Here is a 21728-nt window from a genome sequence, read left to right on the forward strand (position 1 = left end):
TCATCAGTGTATAACTTATGTTATTATATCATTAGCTTTAAATCTGTAGATACCCCATTGCCCTGACATTCCTTTTAATATTTGCTGTTATTCTTTCTATCCCCAACGCTGGGGTGATGAAGTCAGGGCCTTGTGAATGATAAGAGTCTTGTTCCACTGAGCTAAATCTTCAGCTCTATTTTCTGACATTTCTTTAAACAGATTAGTAGTTTATTTGAAGACTCTTCCACTGACCTATTTCATAAAACAACACAAATAGCAGAGAGACAACAAGAGCCTGCTATTATGCAGCCAGGGTTCAGTGTAATTTTGCAATCAGCATTCCAACTATTTTCACTGTGTGCTTTGTGTTTGTTGCTTGCTGCACTTGACTTCACCCATAAAACAAAAGATAATGTATTCTGTCAACAGAATGAAATCATGTTAGTAGATAATAGAGTCTGAAATGTTTACAAACCTATAAATGAAGATTATATCATTAATGCGAATGAACATAATCATATGCTTTCATGATAATTGCCGTATACATAGCCTAGCAATTCTTAGTACATTAGTTGCAGGTTTCATAATCATAGAAAAACAATTAATCCTTACAAGTGCTAATTTTCATGTTACACAGAACATTCTGGTAAAAGTCTCTCATTGTCAATATCAAGCCAATGATCACAGGTTCCTCTTGTCCTTGTGAAATCTAGACAGGCTAGAAAAAATACCTACCATCTGATGATTCTTAAATCAGAAATATCCTTTTGTATCATGAGGCTGGACAAATTTGACAGTATCACATGAAGTGTTTGAAGGAAGAGGCTTTGCTTGCAGAGTAAGAGTTGTGAACTAAAGTTCCCAGAAAACAGCTCTGTCTGCTGTACCTACTTCCAGCAAGGCTGAATGGACTGAAGAAGCTCCTGTGATCTCAGGGAGATGGAACATTGCAAGTCAGAGCATCATCACCTCGGGCTACCTTTAGCCTCTTCAGAGCCAGTTGTTGCCTACTTCTGCCTCTGAGCTAGCATCCTGGTGACTATCAGTTGATCAGGTGTAATCCTTTTTTTAAAAAAATACAAGAACAGTCCCCAGTTTTCACCAACCCAACGGCTAAAAATGTCATCACATAACATCTGAAATCTATGGTGGAGATTTCCCCACTTCGCTGTAAGCTGCCTACTTGATGGTCAGCCAATGTAATTAAAAATTGCCTTGATTTATGACTTTATTTTTTGTTCTATAACTATAAAACCTTCCTAAAATTGTTACCGTGTTAAAACATGAAATTTGGGATAACCTAAGACTGTGTTCCCAGGCCATGGTCACTCATATTTGGCTCCAAAGTAAACTATCTCTTATCCCCTTTGAGGTGAGAGTCTTAAAATAAGAGACAGTGAGAGGAGGATGGGGATTAAAGGGAGAGCGGGAAAGGACGGAGGAGAATGAGAAGCTATGGAATTCTTTTTATGGTCAGGATGAGATACTTTGGAGATAACCTACTCAGGAAGGACCTGATTTCTTAATATCAGGATACGGCATTAGCCTTCCGGTGCTGCAGTTATAGGGACTAAGTTTCAGGACCTCTCTGACCTGGGGCCACATCCTTCCTGAATCTCCTGACTAGTAAGGGCCATATTGGAGAAGCCAGGAACTCTTGACCGTCCGAGGGCTATAGCTACTGAGGATCAGGAGATCTTGCCTGTAAAATAACAGTGGAAAGAATTCAGTGGCATATTAATAAGATCACGTACCTAACATTGCAGGGAGATTTCCCCCACACTACAGGGTGTACAATATATTAAAATCCACCAGTGTGATATATCCCTAATAGAAGGAAGGGGGAAAGACATGTGATCATATGGCTAGGTAATGCAGGAGCATTACTGAACATACTTTCATATATATGTGTGTGTGTGTATGGAGAGAGAGAATGAGAGAGAGAGAGAGAGGGAGAGAGAGAAGAGGCAGATAGAGAGAATGGACACTCCACAGCCTCTATCCACTGCAAACTAACTCAAGGTTCATATGCCACATTCATATGAGTACTGGGGAATAGAACCTGGGTCCTTAGCCTTTGCAGGCAAGCGCCTTAACCACTAAACTGTCTCTCCAGCCTAGCTCTTGTCTTTTAATTAAAGAAGATTAATTAAGTAACTCAAAGAAATACTTATATTTCCACATTCTTTGCCAACACTATCCAAAGTAGCCAAGACTTGAAACTACCTACAGCCATCAAGGTGTTAGTAAATAAAGAAATGTGATGTTAAAATTATGCATAGTATGAAATGGAAAGTTATTTTGTGAACTCTACCATGTGGAACAACCTGGATGGATGTGAAGGCCATTGCTGTGAGGGCAAAAAACCACCAACAGAATGATAAAGAATTGTGTATGGGATTTAAAATGCCAAACTTGGGCTGGAGAGGTGGCTCAGCAGTTAAGGCACTTGCCTGCAGTCTAATGACTGGAGTTCCATTCCCCCGTACCCATGCAAAGCCAGATATACAAAGTAGTACATGCATCTGGAGTTCTTCAGTGGCTAGAGCCCCTACCATGGTTATATTTTCTCTCTGTTTGTATCTATATCTCTCTTCTTGAAAATAAAATGCCAAACTCAAATCAGTAGAATTTGAAATATTGGCTGCTCTGGGCTCAAGAGAGAGTAGCAGATTGAGGAAATGTGGATGACAGGGTATAAATTTCCACCTGCAAGGGACTAGTGCTGAGCTATGTTGAGTGCCTGGCATAAGCTGAGCCTAGGTCTTAAGTGGTATGTTAACACGTGAAATAGCTACTATGTGATGTATAGGTTCATTGATTTGATGATGGTATCTCAGAATATTTAGATAAAACTGTAAATGCATACTTATATATTTAATATATATTATATTTGAATCACATAAATATATACATCATATTGTGCACCATAAATTAATACAATTCAATTGTTAATTATGTCTCATTAAAACTGATGGAATGAGATAAAGAGATGAAATAATGCAATGTAGCATGAGCTGCCTCACTTCTTAGCACCCCAGCATACAGTTCTTTTTTTACTAAATTTCAGTTTTTGTCTGCCTTTGAAAAATGAATAAAAATGAAAGAAAATTACCCATCTTGGCAAAATACTACTACTACTACTACTAATAATAATAATAATGATGATGGTAAAGAATGTTTAAAGTAAATTGTGTTCCAAGTGAATGCAGGGAACTAATGGTTCCAAAACTTGACCCTGGTCTAAGAGCTGTGCTCTGTATGAAAAGCTTCTACTGCATGGTGTCATTCTGAGCAGTAGACTCTCATGACCTATTTATGTATGCTGAGCTACTCTATACAGCACTTCCATTCTTTTCTTGAGCAAAAAATAAACACAACCTCAAAGGAGACCTAGGGACTAATTTACTCCGTGAAGTACTCATTGGACTGTTTTATGTTAACAATGCATAAAAGAAAAATATTATGCATGAAATTATTTTCAAAATGGAAATTATATATATATGTATATATATATATATATTATATATATATATATTATGTATATATATATATATATAGTTTTAGGATTGTTAAAATATAAAATATTCCCCTTTTACACATTAACGAGTAAAGTGATTTTTAACTGCCTTGTTCCTATAGAAAATCATATCTTCAGGAAGAGAAATGGGATGACTTCCATTATTTTAATTGTATGGCAGTTTTTCTAACATGGGAGAGAATTGACTCTCAAAGCCTAGAAAACTCCTCGGAGGTAATGACAATTCCTTGTCCTATTGCAGCTGCATTTGATACTTCCATCTTCTAAAAAAAAATTGGAATTTTCTGCAGCTGACCTATAAACAATATTGTGAAACTAAATCATTTATCTTTTAGATATTTCACCTATTAAAAAAAAAAATGTTTGTTTCCAAACAACAGAGAGGCTCAAGCTGTGGGATTGCTGTAAATTCAAGAGCAGTCTGAGCTGCACTGTGATGTGTTAACAAAGATTATCTAAACAGAGCTATAGACAGCATTAGTATATGCGTTCATCTTTTCTGCTTGCTTTTGTTATATGTATCAATGGTTTTGCCTAATTGTGTTTTAAAGTTTATTCTAGTTTTCCCCTGAAGTATATGTATTTACTCTGTAAAAGGGAAGGGGAAGTTGTGCAATATACATGGAATAAGGTAAAAACACCAGCAATGGAAATCTAATGGTATTTTAAATATAAGAAAAATGTTTTGTTGTGGGCAGCTATTTGTTTCAAGTTTATATCTTCAATTTTTGTACATTTTTTTATTAGAACACAGTAAAAACAAAAGAGTAAATTGTAAACATTCATCATCTATTGTTTTTCTCATATCCAGCACTTTGTGTACTTAGTGATGTATGTAAGATTCCAAGAAAAATGAAGGGTTATAACTGTTCACGGATTATGGATATCCATGGATGCTGAAAAAGCAAAGAAAACAAAAGACTTCTCAAATACACTATCTTCATAGAACAAAACTGCTTTAACAAGCCTTAGATTCATCACTTCTGCCTTAAGTGTCTGGTTAGTACAAAACCTCCCTTGCCTCTCTCATACCCATGTCCTTCTATCTCTCCGTAACCAAACCAAGGAAGCACTTGATTTAAAAGGTGATGATGGGCTGGAGAGATGGCTCAGAGTTTATGGCACTTGCCTACAAAGCCGAAGGATGTAGGTTTGATCCCCCAGTACCCATGTAAGCTAGATGCACAAGAGGGTTCCTGTGTCTTCAGTTTGTTTTCAGTGGCTGGAGACCCTGGCATTCCCATTCTCTCTTTCTCCCTCCCTCCCTCTCTCTCTCAAATAAATAAATAAATAAATAAATAAATAAATAAATAAATAAACAAATAAAATATTTTTTAAAAAGTTTCAAAAGGTGGCAATTATCTCCCGGTGTTCTAATTTTCCAAACAAAAACAGATACTTAGTGAGATTAGCTGTATACATCTTATTTTATTATAATGGTTGTTAAGGCAATAAGACAGATATGAAAATTCCCCAGTGATAGTTCTCCTTTTATAAATGGTTGTAGAACATTGGACTTGTCTATCCCTCAAATGCATTTCCATTTATGATGGATAATTCAGTTCATTTCTGCACAAAAAGTATGTAGAGTTCAAAAGCTAAATGTTAAGGCTAAATATTTCCACGAAAAGATTGCATCATTTTTTTTTAACTAGCTGTTTAAATATGTTAACGGTCTTTTTAATTCCAATAAGACAAAACTAAAAACTGTGTTTAATATTTTCAAATATTCCAAATGAGCTGTCTTAACCCTATATTTCTAATGTCATATGGGGTCCACATAAGTGAGTTTAAAACTTGCAAATCAATGTCTATGTTCATCCATTCACACTGCTGATTGGCGCTAACGTTGTCACCACAGGAAGCAAAGGCTAAACTCAAAGGTAAACGGGTTACAGTTCCGAACAGTACATTCTTCAGTGACTCAGGGCTACTCTCTTTCTTCGTTCTTCTTCCTTTGGACCCTATTTGAAAAAAAGAGTAAAATGCTTATAATGCTTCCTATGCTAACATCTGTGAGTACCACTAGGAAAGAGGAAATATGTGTTACCCAAATGTAATGCATGTTGCCAATGCTAAAATATACATGCAGCAAGCGCACTTCACTGATGGGGGTCTAGAGCATCCATTTCTTTTGGGAAGCATGGGTGTCTGTAAGTGAGACCAGCTTTTCTCAGTAGATGTCACAGCTTCCCAGATTGTGAAGACACTGGCTTGCATTGCACATTTCTTCTGAGAATGTAAATTCTCAGTGACATGGAACCGCTCAGCTTCTTAGCTAGCTCTGGGAATCTATTTCAACTTAAGATTCAAAGAGGAGAAAAACACTTGACTTGAAAGAACATTACCAAAACCACAACTCAAACTGTATTAGTATTTATGTTGAAGAAGAACCTTATTGGTGCCAGGTAGTTTAACACTTGGTTGAATGCAATTTGAGCTTTATTTTATTTTATTTATATATTACAGTGAAGAAAGAGAGAGAGAGAATGGGCATACCAGGGCCTCTAACCACTGCAATCAAACTCCAGATGCATGCACTTCTATGAGTCTCTGGCTTATGTGGGACCTGGAGAAGCGAATATGGGTCCGTAGGCTTTGTAGGCATGTGCCTTAATGGCCATACCATCTCTCCAGCCCCAGTTATTTATTTATTTTTTTAAAATCCATGTCAAGTATGACACAGTTGAACACTCAGAATTTAGAAACAATGACAGCTGAAAAGCTCAGGGATGGTGCAAGTGACAATGGTTTGTTACCAAGGACTAAGAAAGATGAGCCATGGAAACTGTGATGGAGTGCACTGAGATTTCCTACTACCAACTGTAATTAAGAACAACATGAAAAGTAAAATCACTGTTGATGGCTCAGGATTGATCCTAAAATGATCTCAGGAAACTACAGATAACTAAACCAGGGATTCATGAATGAGACTAAACTACAATCCATTATTTTGGGACGCAAAATCAAAGTAATATGAGATTCATGATTTATTCATGAGCGGAGGCTAAAGATTTGGAAATTTATATTTGTAAGGTAAATTTTAATAACCAACTAAAAATGTTGTTTTAGCGATGTACAGAGCATGTCTGTCTGTGTGTCTGTGCATGTGTCTTTGTTTGCAAAGGCATGAACTATATTTATGTATTCATACTTACCTATATACCAACATAATATATTCACCAACAATAGATGAAATTCTTATGTCACAGCTGTCAAGTATAGGGCCCTTCTATATTTGGAAGGGTCAGCTTTTGGGTTCCATAAATTCTTGATATGAGTATTTCATCTAAATTTACAAATCAGTATATGGAAAATATTCTTTGTTGGAATAGACATAAGGATTTGTCTCTTTGACCATATAGCTGCAATATGCATACTTTTGTATATGTTATGGATTGTAATTCAGCCTGTTTATAATTCCATCTTTCTCTGCTTTATTTTATTTATTTATATTTTGGTTTTTCAAGGTAGGGTCTCGCTCCTCTAACCCAGACTGACCCGGAATTCACTATGTAGTCTCAAGGTGCCCTTGAACTTACAGAGATCCTCCTATCTCTGCCTCCTGAGTGCTAGGATTAAAGGCACATGTTACATGCTACCACGCCCAGCTTCTTTTTCTGATTCTTGATTTGTGCTATATAATGGGCAGCTGTCACACTGGTGACTCTACATGGAGCCAGAACTATCATCCCCTGCCATATCAGGATGGACCTCTCCAACCATGTCCTCTCAAGCTGTGACTCACAATCAAATTTCCCTCCCTCCGTAATTAATTTCTTGTCATGTATCCAGTCATAAAGATGAGGAAAGTGACTAATACATGCATGATGGATGGAATTTAGTGTGGTTACTCTGAGATGCATGTGCTACATATAAACTCAGAGGAATAAAGGAAGAGGGCAAGGGATCCTTAATTCATTCAGACCATTATTACTATTTATTATATAATACCTTGATTCTATTTTCATGATAAACTAAACTTTTGACTTTATAGAAATTTTTCATGTATCTACACAATGTATGTGATCACAATACCATCCCATTATTTTCTTTGCCGCCACTCCCCCACAACCCTTCCACATAACCCCTTCCCTTTCCCAACCAGTTCCTCTTCTATTTTGCTATCTTTTATTTATTTATTTTTTTGTCTTTTTCCATCATCTAAGAGGACATATTGGTGGGCCCAATATTATGCAAACAATGACATCTACTGTGAGGTCATGAGTGCCACAGCTGCTCTGTGTTCAGAAGACATTGTTCTAAAAACACTTGCCCCCACCCCCTGGCTCTCCACTTGACCCAGCACCTTATCCTCCAGGTTCCCTGTCTCTTGGCGGGTTTGAGAAACATGTCTTACTTGCTGCTGAGCAATTAACTGCCATTTCTCAGCATGTTGATGAATTAAGTCTTTCATAGTAGTCACAGGCATTTACACAATGAAGCTTTTCACACCAAAAGTGATAAAATCAGTAATCTCTGGGCATCAACATAGATATTTGGAGAGCAATTTGATGGGCAAACCATACCCTTTTGGCCAAAGAACAGTAGTTTTGCAGTCAGGTAGTAACTTCTCCACTAGGGCTTATGACCTAACTAGCCGTAGACTTTTGACCAGGTTTTGAGTACCAGGCATGGGATTCTTCCTGTGGAGAAGTCCTCAAGTCCAATCAGAGAGAAGTTTGTTTTCCTCACAACAGACATGCCACTATTGAACCAGAATGCACATCTTTCCTAGCTGGCCAGTTTGCAGGGTTCACGGCTCATAAAGTCTGTTGATTTTTCTTCCCCTGGAGTCTACATTGGTTTTCTTACACCTTAATGATGAGCCAGCAGGGAGGAGGCTTCCAGTTCAGTTCCAGTTTGATTTTCACTGCCCTAAAACTGAATGAGCCTTTCAGTGTGAATCACTGAAATAACTGAATGTATTGATTCCAAAAAAGTGATATAATTACAGTTCAATAAATAATGATATGTGCCTGAAATTTATGTTAAGGGTTAGAAGCAAGAGGGAGAAAGGCCATTTCTTATCACACTGTAGACCTGAAAACATTGTGATGAAACTTTGTGAGTGTGGCAGCATGTATAACTATGCATATACATTTGGTACACACAATGCTACATGCATGAAAAATCTGTTTCAACATTGGTATGCTTTTTAATGAATGTAATATCTACATGGAAGCCTGAAAATATATAGAAATTAGCCACAAGACGAGAAAGAAAGATCTGGAAATGAGTGTGTAAACAAAGACTGAGCTTAACTTATTTGAAAACCTGAAAGATGCAAGTCTATTTTAAAACAAACAAACAAGCAAAAAGAGCAAAGTTCAGAGTAGCTATGGATGTTCATCATGTCAAATCATATAGGACACACATTTATACACCTGCTCAGGGAGCTGGTGCTAGAGATAGAAATCTTTTAAAAAGTCTTTTAAAAATATCTATTTTATTTTATTTATTTGAGAGAGAAAGAGGCAGGTAGACAGATAGAGAGAGAGAAAGAGAAAGAGAATGGGTGTGCCAGAGCTTTCAGCTGATGTAAATGAAATCTAGATGCATGCACCACATCGTGAATCTGGATTACCTGGGTCCTGGGGAATTGAATCTGGACTTTTGGCTTCACACGTAAATTCCTTGACTGCTAAGTCATCTCTCCAGCTTGAGAAAGGAAACTTTTAAGATGGGAGAGGTGCAGTATAGGAGAATACTGCAAGAGAGGAGCTGTTATAAAAAGTTAAAGAATAAGGAACAAGCAAAAGTGACAGAAGCAGACGGTGTTAGAGCCGTAAAGACATTTGCCTCTGGTCTTCATAAGAGTTTCCTCGTTTTCTTAAGTCCCGGCCACAGACTGCACTGTTCACCTGGTTACAATATCCCATTTTCTGTACTCACATCGCTGACCCGACACAACCAAAACGACGTGTTCCATTGCCTTGACCCAATGGGTAGTCCATGTCATGTATCTCACTGGATGCTCAGCCACTTTCAATTGTTTTGATAATTGCCTTCATTTGAAAGAATCTCTCAGTAATGCTTGCCTCTCTGCACCCAAACATAAGGATTTCTGTTACATATGCATTTTGGAATTGGCTCAAATTGGGAAAAAAAAAAACTGCTATGAATATTGATAGTGGATAAGTAAATTCAGATTTTTTGAGTTCATATATTGTTATAAAAGAATAAAATATTTTTGTACACACCAACTTAACTCATTTCAAAAACAGAGATGATATGTGAAAATAAAGCGTAAATTTTACTTTTTAATTTTTTTTTTTTTTTTTCATTTTAGCGAAGGCAAGCTGTACTTGTTTGGGAAATCAGTATAATCACCATACACATGGGAGAGGTATGAAGAGTTCTCTTAGGGTGCTAGAAATATCTTATTGGTTGACCTGGCTATATGGGCTCAATTTAAAAATGGGATGTGGGGGCTGGAGAGATGGCTTAGCGGTTAAGCGCTTGCCTGTGAAGCCTACGGACCCCGGTTCGAGGCTCGGTTCCCCAGGTCCCACGTTAGCCAGATGCACAAGGGGGCACACGCGTCTGGAGTTCGTTTGCAGAGGCTGGAAGCCCTGGCGCACCCATTCTCTATCTCTCCCTCTATCTGTCTTTCTCTCTGTGTCTGTCTCTCTCAAATAAATAAGTAAATAAATAAATAAATAAAATAAAAATGGGATGTGGAAGCTTTGATTTAAGAATATTTCCTTGGTTGTTTCTTTCACAGCGAAAAAGTAAACAGCAGTGGGCTGGAGAAGTGGCTTAATGGTTAGGGCGCTTGCCTGCAAAGCCAAAGGACCCAGGTCCCATTCCCCCGGTACACATGTAAGCCAGGTGCACAAGGTCATGCATGCATGCGTCAGGAGTTTGCTTGCAGTGGCTAGAGGTTTGACAGGCCTGTTCTCCCCTGACTTCAATAAATAAATGAAGATTTAAAAATTTAAAGGGCATTAAATTAGCTACCCCCCACCAGCTTTATGACACTGTTCTCCTGCCTATCTGACTACTCTGACTGCGTGTTCTTAGTCGCCTCTGAGCTGGACAACAGTGAACTCTGTAGCATAAATTTTAGCCTTGATCGGGGTCCTCTGTTTGCTGATTGATCACTCTCTTTAACAGGAGTCCAGTAGTTATCCACATGCTGCCTGCAATTCACACTCAAGCATTCCTAAACTCTAGGTACTCAACTTGTCAAAAACAAAACAAACAAACAATAACAAAAAACCCTCCATTGTAATGCTCAACAACAATTACCAACTCAACATGTTCCCACCGTGAATATTGTTCTGCCAGAAATTCATTGTCTTTCTGGCTTTCCCACTTTTAGTGAATAACTTAATGCACACTTGAATACTTAAAGCTGTGTTTTGGGGACTGGAGAGATTGCTTAACAGTTAAGGTGCTTGCCTGCCAATCCAAAGGACCCAAGTTTGATTCCCCAAGACCCACCTAAGCCAAAGGCACAAGGTGTCACACGCATCTGGAGTTCATTTGCAGTGGCTGGAGGCCCTGGTGGGCCCATTCTCTCTGTCTCTCTCTCTCAAATAAATGAACAAATATTTTTTTTAAAGCTATGTATTTGGGAGTGATGCTGGATTCTTCTGTTTCATTTTGTCCTTTCCTTTTGAATTCCACGCTTCCCGGAGTCTTGCTATCATAGAGTCTTCCTTCTAATTAGGTATCTAATTTGCCTGTCTACCTTAAAGCATCTTTTGGCAAATAATAAACACTGTGTTCAGGCAACAATTATGAATTTCTTTGAAGATCTTTTGTACTCTTCCTAGTATATTCCTAAATTAAACACTGCCTCTCAATCAATCAAAACTATAAAGACTGCCGGGTGTGGTGTGCACGTCTTTAATCCCAGGGCTTGGGAGGCAGAGGTAGAAGGATATCCGTGAGTTCCAGGCCACCCTGAGACTACACAGTGAATTCCAGGTCAGCCTGGACTAGAGTGAAACTCAAACTCAAAAAACAAAAGAAAAATAAATAAATAAAAATATAGACTATCAAGCAATTTTTACAAAACATAATTGTGATCTTATCAGTCCTTTTCTTGACATGGTATGTTCAAGTTTGTGTAAATATTTTTTTTTCTTTTTTGCAGATAGTTATTTAGAATAGCTAAACATACAACCCAAGCATTTCAAAGGGTACCATTCACATATGCAGCAAAGAAAATGTTGAAGTATTACTAAACCTAAGAACTGTTCCACATGAGCATCATTTTACACGTGACCAGGAATTCTTCTTTCAGTTACAGAAATAGTTCTTTACATGTGCCTCATATCTCACACTAACAGAAGCGATGGCAAGCAAGGCCTCTGCAGAGGTCCTTCAGCATGTTCTTGTCAACAAAAAACAAGCAGCTTAAAGTGTTTGCAGTTAAACTAAAAAAAAAAAAAAAAAAAAGCCACACTGCATGCTGTTCAATGAGAGAGAAATCACCAGTGATGATACTCAACAGTGGACACTGCAAGCCTTATGTTTGGCCAGCCATGCCAAATGAACCAACAGGTGCAATAGTGGCACATCTGTTATAGGGGAAGCCAAAAGCCCTCTAAATATGACTGGAGGCCCACTCCATGGGAGGGAATGCATCCCTAACACTAAAAACCTACAACAGTGGTAGTTATGAGCCCTAGGGGTGTAACGTCTGCTGTCTGACAAAATGTATACACTATGCTCATCAAACTGCCCATTAAGTACTTCTCTTAATGCTTATAGCCACATATTAATGCTACTCTCACTTTTGGTTAGAGAACCTTCTCTTTTCAGATGGCAGTGACCTTAGGATGACTCAGAAGGCACCATGGTACTGAGAAGTGACAGAGGAGTGCTCAGCACTGAAACAACTCTATCAAGCCTTCCAAGGCTCAAAGTCCATTGCAGAAGAGGTGGAGGAAATAATGTAAGAGTTAAGGAAGGGTAGGACTTCTTACAACATGTTCCCTCCAGGCACAAAATGACCATGACCAAGACCTCACAGTACCTGACATTACCTACACAAGACCATCATAATAGGAAGAAAAGATGATAACATCAAAATAAAAGAGAGACTTATTGAGATGGGGAGGGGACATGAAGGACAGTGAGGTTTCAAATGAGAAATTGCAGAAGACACTAGGAAATGGAAAGACATCCCTTGTTCCTGGATTGGACGAATCAGTATTGTGAAAATGGCAATCTTACCAAAAAAGATCTACACATTTAATGCAATCCCCATGAAAATTCCAATGGCATTCTTCACAGAAACGAAAAAAAAAAAAAAAAAAGCAATCCAAAAATTCATTCGGAAGCACAGAAAGCCTCGAATATCTAAAACAATTTTGAGTAACAAAAATAAGACGGGTGGTATCACCATGCCTGATTTTAACCTATATCACAGAGCCATAGTAACAAAAACATCATGGTACTGGCACAAATGCAGATATATAGATCAATGGATCAGAGGACCCAGATGTGAGTCCAGGTAGCTATAGCCACCTGATATTTGACAAAAATGCAAAAAATACTCATTGGAGAAAAGACAGCCTCTTCATCAAATGGTGCTGGGAAAACTGGATATGTACTGTAGAAGGATGAAAAGAGATCTTTATCCCTCTCCATGGACAAGAATTAAGTCCAAATGGATCAAAGACCTTAATATCAGACTTGAAACTTTAAAGCTGCTAAAGTAAAATGTAGGGGTAACCCTTCAACATATTGGACTTGGAAAAGACTTTCTGAATATAATCCCAATTTCTCAGGCAATCAAACCACAGATTAACTGGTAGGACACATGAAATTACACAGGTTTTGTATGGTAAAATACTCTGAATAGAGCAAAGAGGCAACCTACAGAATGGTAGAAAATCTTTGCAGCTATACATGTATAGCTATAGTATATATGAGGATTAATCTCTAGGATATACAAAGAACTCAAAAAATTAAATAGTGGGCTGGAGAGATGGCTTAGCAGTTAAGCGCTTGCCTGTGGAGTCTAAGGACCCCGGTTCAAAGCTCAATTCCCCAGGACCCACGTTAGCCAGATGCACTAGGGGGCACAGGTGTCTGGAGTTTGCTTGCAGTGGCTGGAGACCTTGGTGTGCCCATTCTCTTTTTCTCTCTCTCTCTGCCTCTTTCTTTCTCCGTCAATCGCTCTCAAATAAGTAAAAATAAAAAAAAATAGTTTTTTCAAAAAGAAACAAACACAGAGGCAATGGTGAAATCCCATCCACAACGGTGAATATATAAGATCCAGAAGGTTCTGTTAGTTGCAGTCCGTGTACTTACCTAACTGGACAGCTTGCTTATAGATTTCTGTCTGCACCTGCTCTGCTTTTACCAGTAGACCACACCATGTCAGTTGGCAGTCAAAATGCCCAGCTAGGGCTGGAGAGACGGCTTAGTGGTTAAGGCATTTGAAGGTATACCCAAAGGACCCATGTTTGATTCCCCGGTATCTATGTGAAGTCAGATGCACAAGATGGCACATGTCTCTGGAGTTCATTTGCAGTGGCTAGAAGCCCTGGCACACCCATTCTCTCTCTCACTCTCCTTATCTTCCTCTTTCGTTATCTCTCTATCTCTAAATACATAAATACCCAGCAAACACTTAGTGCAAATCTTGTACACTGGCAATAAAAATAAGCAGCTGAGAATCTTCTCAAAGTGCAGTGCAAGCTGGACGTGGTGGCGCACGCCTTTAATCCCAGCACTCGGGGGACAGAGGTAGGAGGATCACTGTGAGTTCGAGGCCACCCTGATACTATATAGAGAGTTCCAGGTCAGCCTGACCTAAAGTGAGACCCTACCTTGAAAAACAAAACAAAACAAAAAAACAAACAAAAAAAAAAGTGCAGTGCAATTGGAAATAGTGCTGAAAATTCACGGTAGATAAAATTTCGGTGATCAGATTGAAAACACAGACTAGTGAGGCTGTGCAGTGATGATAAGATGATGAGCAAAACAGATGAATAACTAGATTGTGGACAAGAATGTCGGGGTTTTCTTCTCAATTATGACACATCCTAGAAGTGAGAACTTGGGTAATTCACATAATTTCCTTAGGTTTGGTTTCCACATTTATAAAATAAAGGTAAAATGATTTTGTCTCATTCCCTGAGGCATTGAGAGCAGGCTTGCTATTAACTTTAGAATAGCTTTATGAAATCCATAGGAACCTTTATGTCATCATTCTGTTATAATTGTTACCATGAGTCTCTGTTCCATGTAGTCTTTATAAAACAGTGTCTTTTGTCTCTTAACAGATACACTATGGCAAATTTTACCTTTATCCAGTGATATCTGCAGGAGTTCTTCCCCAGAGTCTGCAATGTAAAAGCATAAGAAACTGGAAGTACAGGTCTGAACCCCAACTAAAGATCAGGGAACTACAGAGAGTCTAGTTCAAGGCAGTTGCCTCTTGATCACTTTCTCTGTGCAGAAAAAGAAAAATAAAGAAAGAAAAAAAGAACCAGAAGAAAAGACACCGCCACCTGGAAGTAAAGTCTTGATATAATAATGTTGAAACTGGCTCCTTGTGAAGAGCTTAATCAGTACCTACTTAAGAGAGAGGCAGGGGAGGGCCTGTCACCTCCACCCCTGAGGAGAGAGGTCACAATCTCTCTCTGCTTTCTGTTGCAATTAAACCCATTGCATTCTTCTTGTAAGATATCCTGGGGGTGGAAAGGTCTTTATACATAAGGGGTCTCTTTCATCATTATCCATCCATATTCCAAGGAGAACGTGTGCCTGGGTCCGCAGTGCCCTCCACAGTGAAAGTACAAGTAGAGAATGCTCACCGAGAAGGGCCAGATAAAGTGAGCTCAGTGTCTTATTGCTAGGCTGCAGGTGCAGAGCATTTGACTGCACAGTGGGCTTTCAGAAAGTATTTCTATGGACTCACTGTCATGAAGCCTGCATTTAAGGAATGTGACTCACCTGGAATTGTGAGCCTAGGATTAATTAACGTCAAACATGGATCCAAGCACTCCAGTGTTCCCTTTTCAGTAAACAGCAAATGAAGAAGAAATATTTGCTTTGTGAAAAATAGCTGATTGACCTACATGAGCACACAAATTATATCAAGTAAGTTTTATGTCTTTGTTCCCCTGTGGTTCTTTCTGTGGACGAGAAAGAAAGCCAGGAGCTGCTTTGTTAGAGATGGGTCTCTACTTTCCAGTCCTCATACACTTTAGACATCTTCGAACTTTTGTCTCTAAAGTCACAAGAAAGGCCATGGCAACAGTAGCCCAGGACACCTAATATTAGATATTTCAATTTTGCAGAGCTGTAGGGAAAATTCCTTCTTTGTTATTTAATTTGTCGAACAGAGAAATAGTATCTAGGAAAGCTGAATGACCTTCAAGGTCATGAAAATGGCTTGTGGACACCAGAATGATGAGTTTCTCACTCCTAACCTGTGGGTGTCTCAGACTACAGTGTCTCCTGTCCTAAGCCCCACAACAAGTTCTTTACTAACCCTCCAACTCAAAGGGGTTCTGGCTCTGTAAACCCATCACACACATTGGGCTACAAGCCTGAATCTCTTTTGGTAATGCCTATCTCATGTCTGTCCACACTGATGGGCCTGAAGCAGGTATTGGGAAATTCTCCTAATATCTTCTACACACATCTGATGTAGATGAATTTTCCCTGAGTTGTAGAAGATCTCTAGGAAATTCTACAAGCAACATTACAGTAACAGTGACTTCATGATATTTTTCTATATACTCGGCAATATTATCATTTTACAGATAGTTTAAAAAGCTCACTAAATCATCACACAGATAAATTATAAATGTCAAGTAATGCTTGAATTGAAATGTAATTAGAACAAAAACAAATCTTTACATGAGCACACATCAAATGTATATATTATTCATACTAACTTCAGAGATCTATGAATAGCATTTTTTTAAACAGACACAAAAAGCCAAACACAATGATTCATCTACATTGTTCTTAGTAAAATTTTGATATCTCATATGGGGAATCATCACAAAAGACTGAAAAGGAAGGACGAACAAAAGAGAAGCATTTGTATAACTGCAAACCTCTGGGTTTCACAATGATTTAAAATCCTTGTCAACGAATAAAAACAAAAAAAAAACAAACAAAAATAAAAACAGGGACATGTACAGAATGTTCAGATTTATTTTTATGTAACTCCATTTTAAATTTCTTACATAAATGGCTACTTAACCAGAGGTGGCTAAATAATATCTCCTGTCAAACAATGATAACCCCACCTGACCTGTGAACGCTACAGAAGTGGGTGAAAGAGAGACTTGTAGGTGTGGTTCAACTAAGGACATTGAAATAGATGACTTAAATTACCTGGATGGATCAATTACCTAGTAGTAAGAATTCTTATAAGATGAAGACAGATGGAAGAAAACAGTGCATTAATCCACAAAGCCTGGAGTGATATGGCCAGAAGCCGCCGTAGGCTTATAGCCACCAGAACCCTCGGACATGAACTAGCGTATCCACTAACAATGTCAGAGTTCCTATAAAAAGAAAATCGAGAACTAACACGTAACTCAAGAGTACTTGGGTATTTATCCAAAGGGCTGTACATCACAATAACAGCATAACACAAGCCATACTTTCACATCCAAGTTTTCTTCTGTGCTATTCACAGCAGTCAGGAGAAAGATGTCTGCCAGCACAAGAATAGATAAAGAAAGTGAAATGTGTTATATGTGTGTTGAAGTTATGTTCATTCATAAAGAAAAATGAGACATGGCATTGATAGGAAAATAGATGTAACTTGAGATCATTATGGTAACTGAATAAGCCAGAGTAGAGGGAGGTAGGAGAGCAACATAAGGAAGCTGGAGAGTGTGACAAGGTATAGCTGGGAAGTTGTGATTCCATGCATCATATGGCACATATGTGTGATAATATCATAACCAAACCCATCACTTGCCTTGGACAATAAATATATAAAATATGAAAGGTTTGTACTTTGACTTGTCTAGAGTAAAAATGTACAGACCTAACAGAAAAGCTTGTGGGACACACCATCATGAACAGGCCATATGAGGTATGGACCAGAAGAAAATGCAAATAGGTGAAATGGTATTAGCCTTGGTTCCATAACTGCTCCGTAGACATTGGGCCCATCTGCTGAAATTTGCTTCTATTGGACTGGGAGCCAAAGGCTAACCAAGGTGATGAGTCTCCAACAGTAATAACGTCCACAGAAGCAGTCAAAATATTGACAGAGATGACTCAGTTATCTAAAAACCTGTCACAGGCTTATTCCAAACATCTCTGGACCAGAGAACAATAGCTTACATCAGAAGCAATTTTTGCTAGGTTTGCTGATATGAGCCATAGAAGTTGGAAGGCAAAATCATAAAGTGAGACTGTGCTAACTCATTTCTGATTTCTTTCACTTTTTTTTGTCTAAATTTATTTATGTCTGCATATGTTCCCATGTATTCAGTTGAACGTGTCTGTGCAGGTGGGTGGAGGCCAGAGCACAACACATCAGGTGTCCTTCCCCAGGTGACATCCATCCTTTGTGAAACAGGAACTCTCACTGGCCTTGCTCTCAAGTAGGCTAGACTGGCTGCCCGGCAAGCCCAAGGCAAATGCTTGCCTCCACCTCTCCTCCTCTGCAATGGCAAGTGCACACCACGACCGCCAGTCTTTTTACACAAGTTCTGGCAATGGAATTAATGTCCATATGCTTGCAAGGCTAGCACTTTTCCCCCTGAGTGAGCTTCCCAGCCCTTCTTCTTGACATAATGGTGGAAATAGGCAAAGTTGATGCCCCGTAAGTCACACTGTTTCTCTGAGCCCTGCCATTGAGAGCAGTTGGAATCTGTGTTTTCCTTCACAGCTCTAAAATATGACAAGTGTGGTTTAATTTCACTGTCATTCCATAGGATGGGACCTCATGTCTTCAATCTCTGGAGAAGTGAGGGGCCATGATGTGAGGGGATCATCAGAAGACTCACAGAACTGAGTCAGCAAGAGAAAAGTACCTAAGACATAGCCCTGCGAGGTCATGGACTCTGCCTATCACCAGGAAAGCCACAGCGAAGACCTGGAACCCTCACAAGTAACAAAGGAGGCAGACCCTAGACAGCTGCACAGGAAGACTTTCCAGACTCAGCTAAGCTGTGACCTGACGCAGAAGCTACCACATGGTAAGCGTTCTGCATTGAGTTGCTAGGCAGTGGTTAATTTGTCAAGGGACAATATCAGAAGAATACATTTATAACATTTATATGTTACATTCACTGAGTCTTTATCAAATAAAGATGAAAAGAAATAATAATTAGTGAACACTAAAATTCTGAATAATAGTTTTCAATATCTTTTGCTCAGCACTTTTTAAAGTAAGTGATTACTACCACCAATAATCTCTACTTCAACATTTTTAATAGATAAAATTATTTCAACAATCCTCAAGCTTGAAGAATTCCTTTTGCACTTCACTAGTCCCAAACCAAAATAAATAACTTATTCTATTCAAATATTTTAAAGAGAATCTTATTGTCACCAATCACTCAACATAGATGCACTTTGTTGTTTTAGATTTTGGTGTGTCTAGTTTTCAAGATTGAAATTACTCCTTTCAATGTAAACTAAATTTTTGAAGATTGTTTTTAATGAGTCACTGTTACTTAAAGTAGTATATTTGAGAAATGGCTTTATAAGAAAAAACAACTTGTGCCGAAACATGGACTTTTCAACTGTGGAGTAGGCACCAGTGATGTGGCCTTGAAAATAAACAACCAGGTATGTTTCCAAGTTCCATCCTAATGTTTTGTTTGGCCTGGAAAAATCATCTAACTTCATCTCCCTTCCTTAATTTTAAAGTGAAAAATTTCCTCATTTTTAGTGCAGATGTCCATTAAGGAGTTTTCTGCACTGCAACTCCCTTTAAAATACTACATGCTATTTGATATTTCACTTCACTGCTTTTTAAAGTATTTATAAAAATCATTTATTTGTTTACAAGCAGAAAGATACAGGCAGAGAAAGAAGAAGGGTACAGGGAGGCAAGGAGGGAAAGAGCAAGGTGGGGGGAAGAGAGAGAATGGACATTCTAGGCCTGGAACCACTGCAAGCAAACTCCAGATACATGCACCACTTTTTGCATCTGGATTTCTGTGGGTACTGGAGAATTGAAGCTTGGTTGTTATACATTGCAGGCTAATTTCTTACCTGCTGATCCATCTCTCCTTTTTTTAAAAAAACTTTTTGTTTATTTTTTATTGTTTTTAGAGTGACAGAGAAAGAGCCAGAGAGACAGACAGAATGGGCGCACCAGGGTCTCCAGCCACTGCAAACGAACTCCAGATGCATGTGGCACCTTGTGCATCTGGTTTCCCTGGGTACTGGGGAGTCAAGCCTTGAACCAGGGTCCTTAGGCTTCACAAGCAAGCGCTTAACTGCTAAGCCATCTCTCCAGCCCCACATTTAACTACTTTTAAATAAATATAAAAATTCTAAATAAGAGAGATTTTTCTTTGATGGATTATTTTTCACTGTCAGAATTATGCAGTAAGATTCTTTTTCTGTGAAAAAGTCAGTTTTACAGGAAGTAATATTAGTATTTTTTTTTCTGACCTGACAGTTGATTCTACAGCTCCCAGAGATTTTGTCATTTCCATCTTCTCTGGTTACTTTCATTCAAGTGAGAGAAATCTGTCAAAGTGATCAAAGAGTGTCAAGTATGGTATGAATGGTGAGTGAAATCACCTGCACACTTGAAAGACTTCTGAGAATACCACTCCCAGGAAACAGAAGGTAACTAGCAACTTGATATCATAATCACTAATCAGGTTATAGGAGAAAATAACAGTGCTATGAATAAAAATATTGTCATGTAATCTACTATCACAATCTGCATAAATACTACAGAGTATCATTGAAGAAAACATAGGAACATAGGTATTATATGTTTTAGAAGGTTAATAAATATAAAAACTAGAACCTCTACTTTTCTTTCTGGTTAGATTTTTAGTAATCTATTGAGGCACCATTTCCATCTAAACTGCATATATTAAGCTCATTCAATTAAATGACTTAATGTGTGTACATCTTGTGCAAAATCACCACATACAAGACACTGACAAATCCATGACCTTTTACATAGGTACTATAGTGTATGAAGTTTAAGATATAGCTTCATAAAAATTTCAATTATGGGTTATAAAAAATTTGTTGTGTATTAGATATTTACAATATTTTCACATTGAATATCTGAAATTACATATCTTTTGATCAATATCACCTCAATTTCCCTTCTGCTTGCTATTGATATTATTTGGATGAATGACCAATGGTTGTCATCTTGAATTAGTCCATGAAAAAGAACTTTACAACTAAGAAATTTTTATCTAAAGATACTGCATATATTAAGTATATAGAAAGATATATAACTGGGCTGGAGAGATGGCTTAGCAGTTAAGTGCTTGCCTGTGAAGCCTAGGGACCCTGGTTATAGGCTTGATTCCCCAGGACCCACACAAGCCAAATGTATAAGGTGGCGCATGCATCTGGAGTTTGGAGTTTGTTTGCAGTGGCTGGAGGCCATGGCACACCCATTCTCTCTCTCTCTCTCTCTGTCTGTTACTCTCAAATTGATGAATAAAAATAAACAAAATTTTTAAAAAAGAAAGATAAATAACTAAAACTGAAAGATAATGCATCTGTTTAAAGTATTTGTTCATAAGTTGATCTTCAACTCACCACCACTTAGGGACAAGCTTGAAGTATGCTGTGATGCAATGGGCTCTGTCACAGAGATCAAAAACATAGCTTATATTCTTGAATGTCTTAGGCTTTGCTGAGTATTTTAGAATAGTCTACTATACATTCTTTGAGCCACATATTTCTTAAGTATAAAAACTAGGTAGTAATATGCTGTTACTTGTCAAATGTTGGAAGGACTAAATTAAGTATGGTATAAAATGGATATAAAGTGGTTGGTCTTGTAATATAAGTGGTATATGTTAAATGATAAATAAAATTTAATTTTCTAAAAATAGTAAAAATAGTACTGATAGAACTGTTTCTTGGATTGCACACATAAAGGTTTGGGTTGTATGCCTAAAATATAGATTTCTGTCAGTTCACTAAAAAGGAATGATGGGTACTGATGGAAGGTGTACATTCCAATAATGTCTACAGAGCAAATTCAGCAATTTCAATTGAACACTAATGGTAAAGATTAAGTTCACATATATTTATT

The sequence above is a fragment of the Jaculus jaculus genome, chromosome 15 (assembly GCF_020740685.1).
Source record: "Jaculus jaculus isolate mJacJac1 chromosome 15, mJacJac1.mat.Y.cur, whole genome shotgun sequence".
In the NCBI taxonomy this organism is placed as follows: domain Eukaryota; kingdom Metazoa; phylum Chordata; class Mammalia; order Rodentia; family Dipodidae; genus Jaculus; species Jaculus jaculus.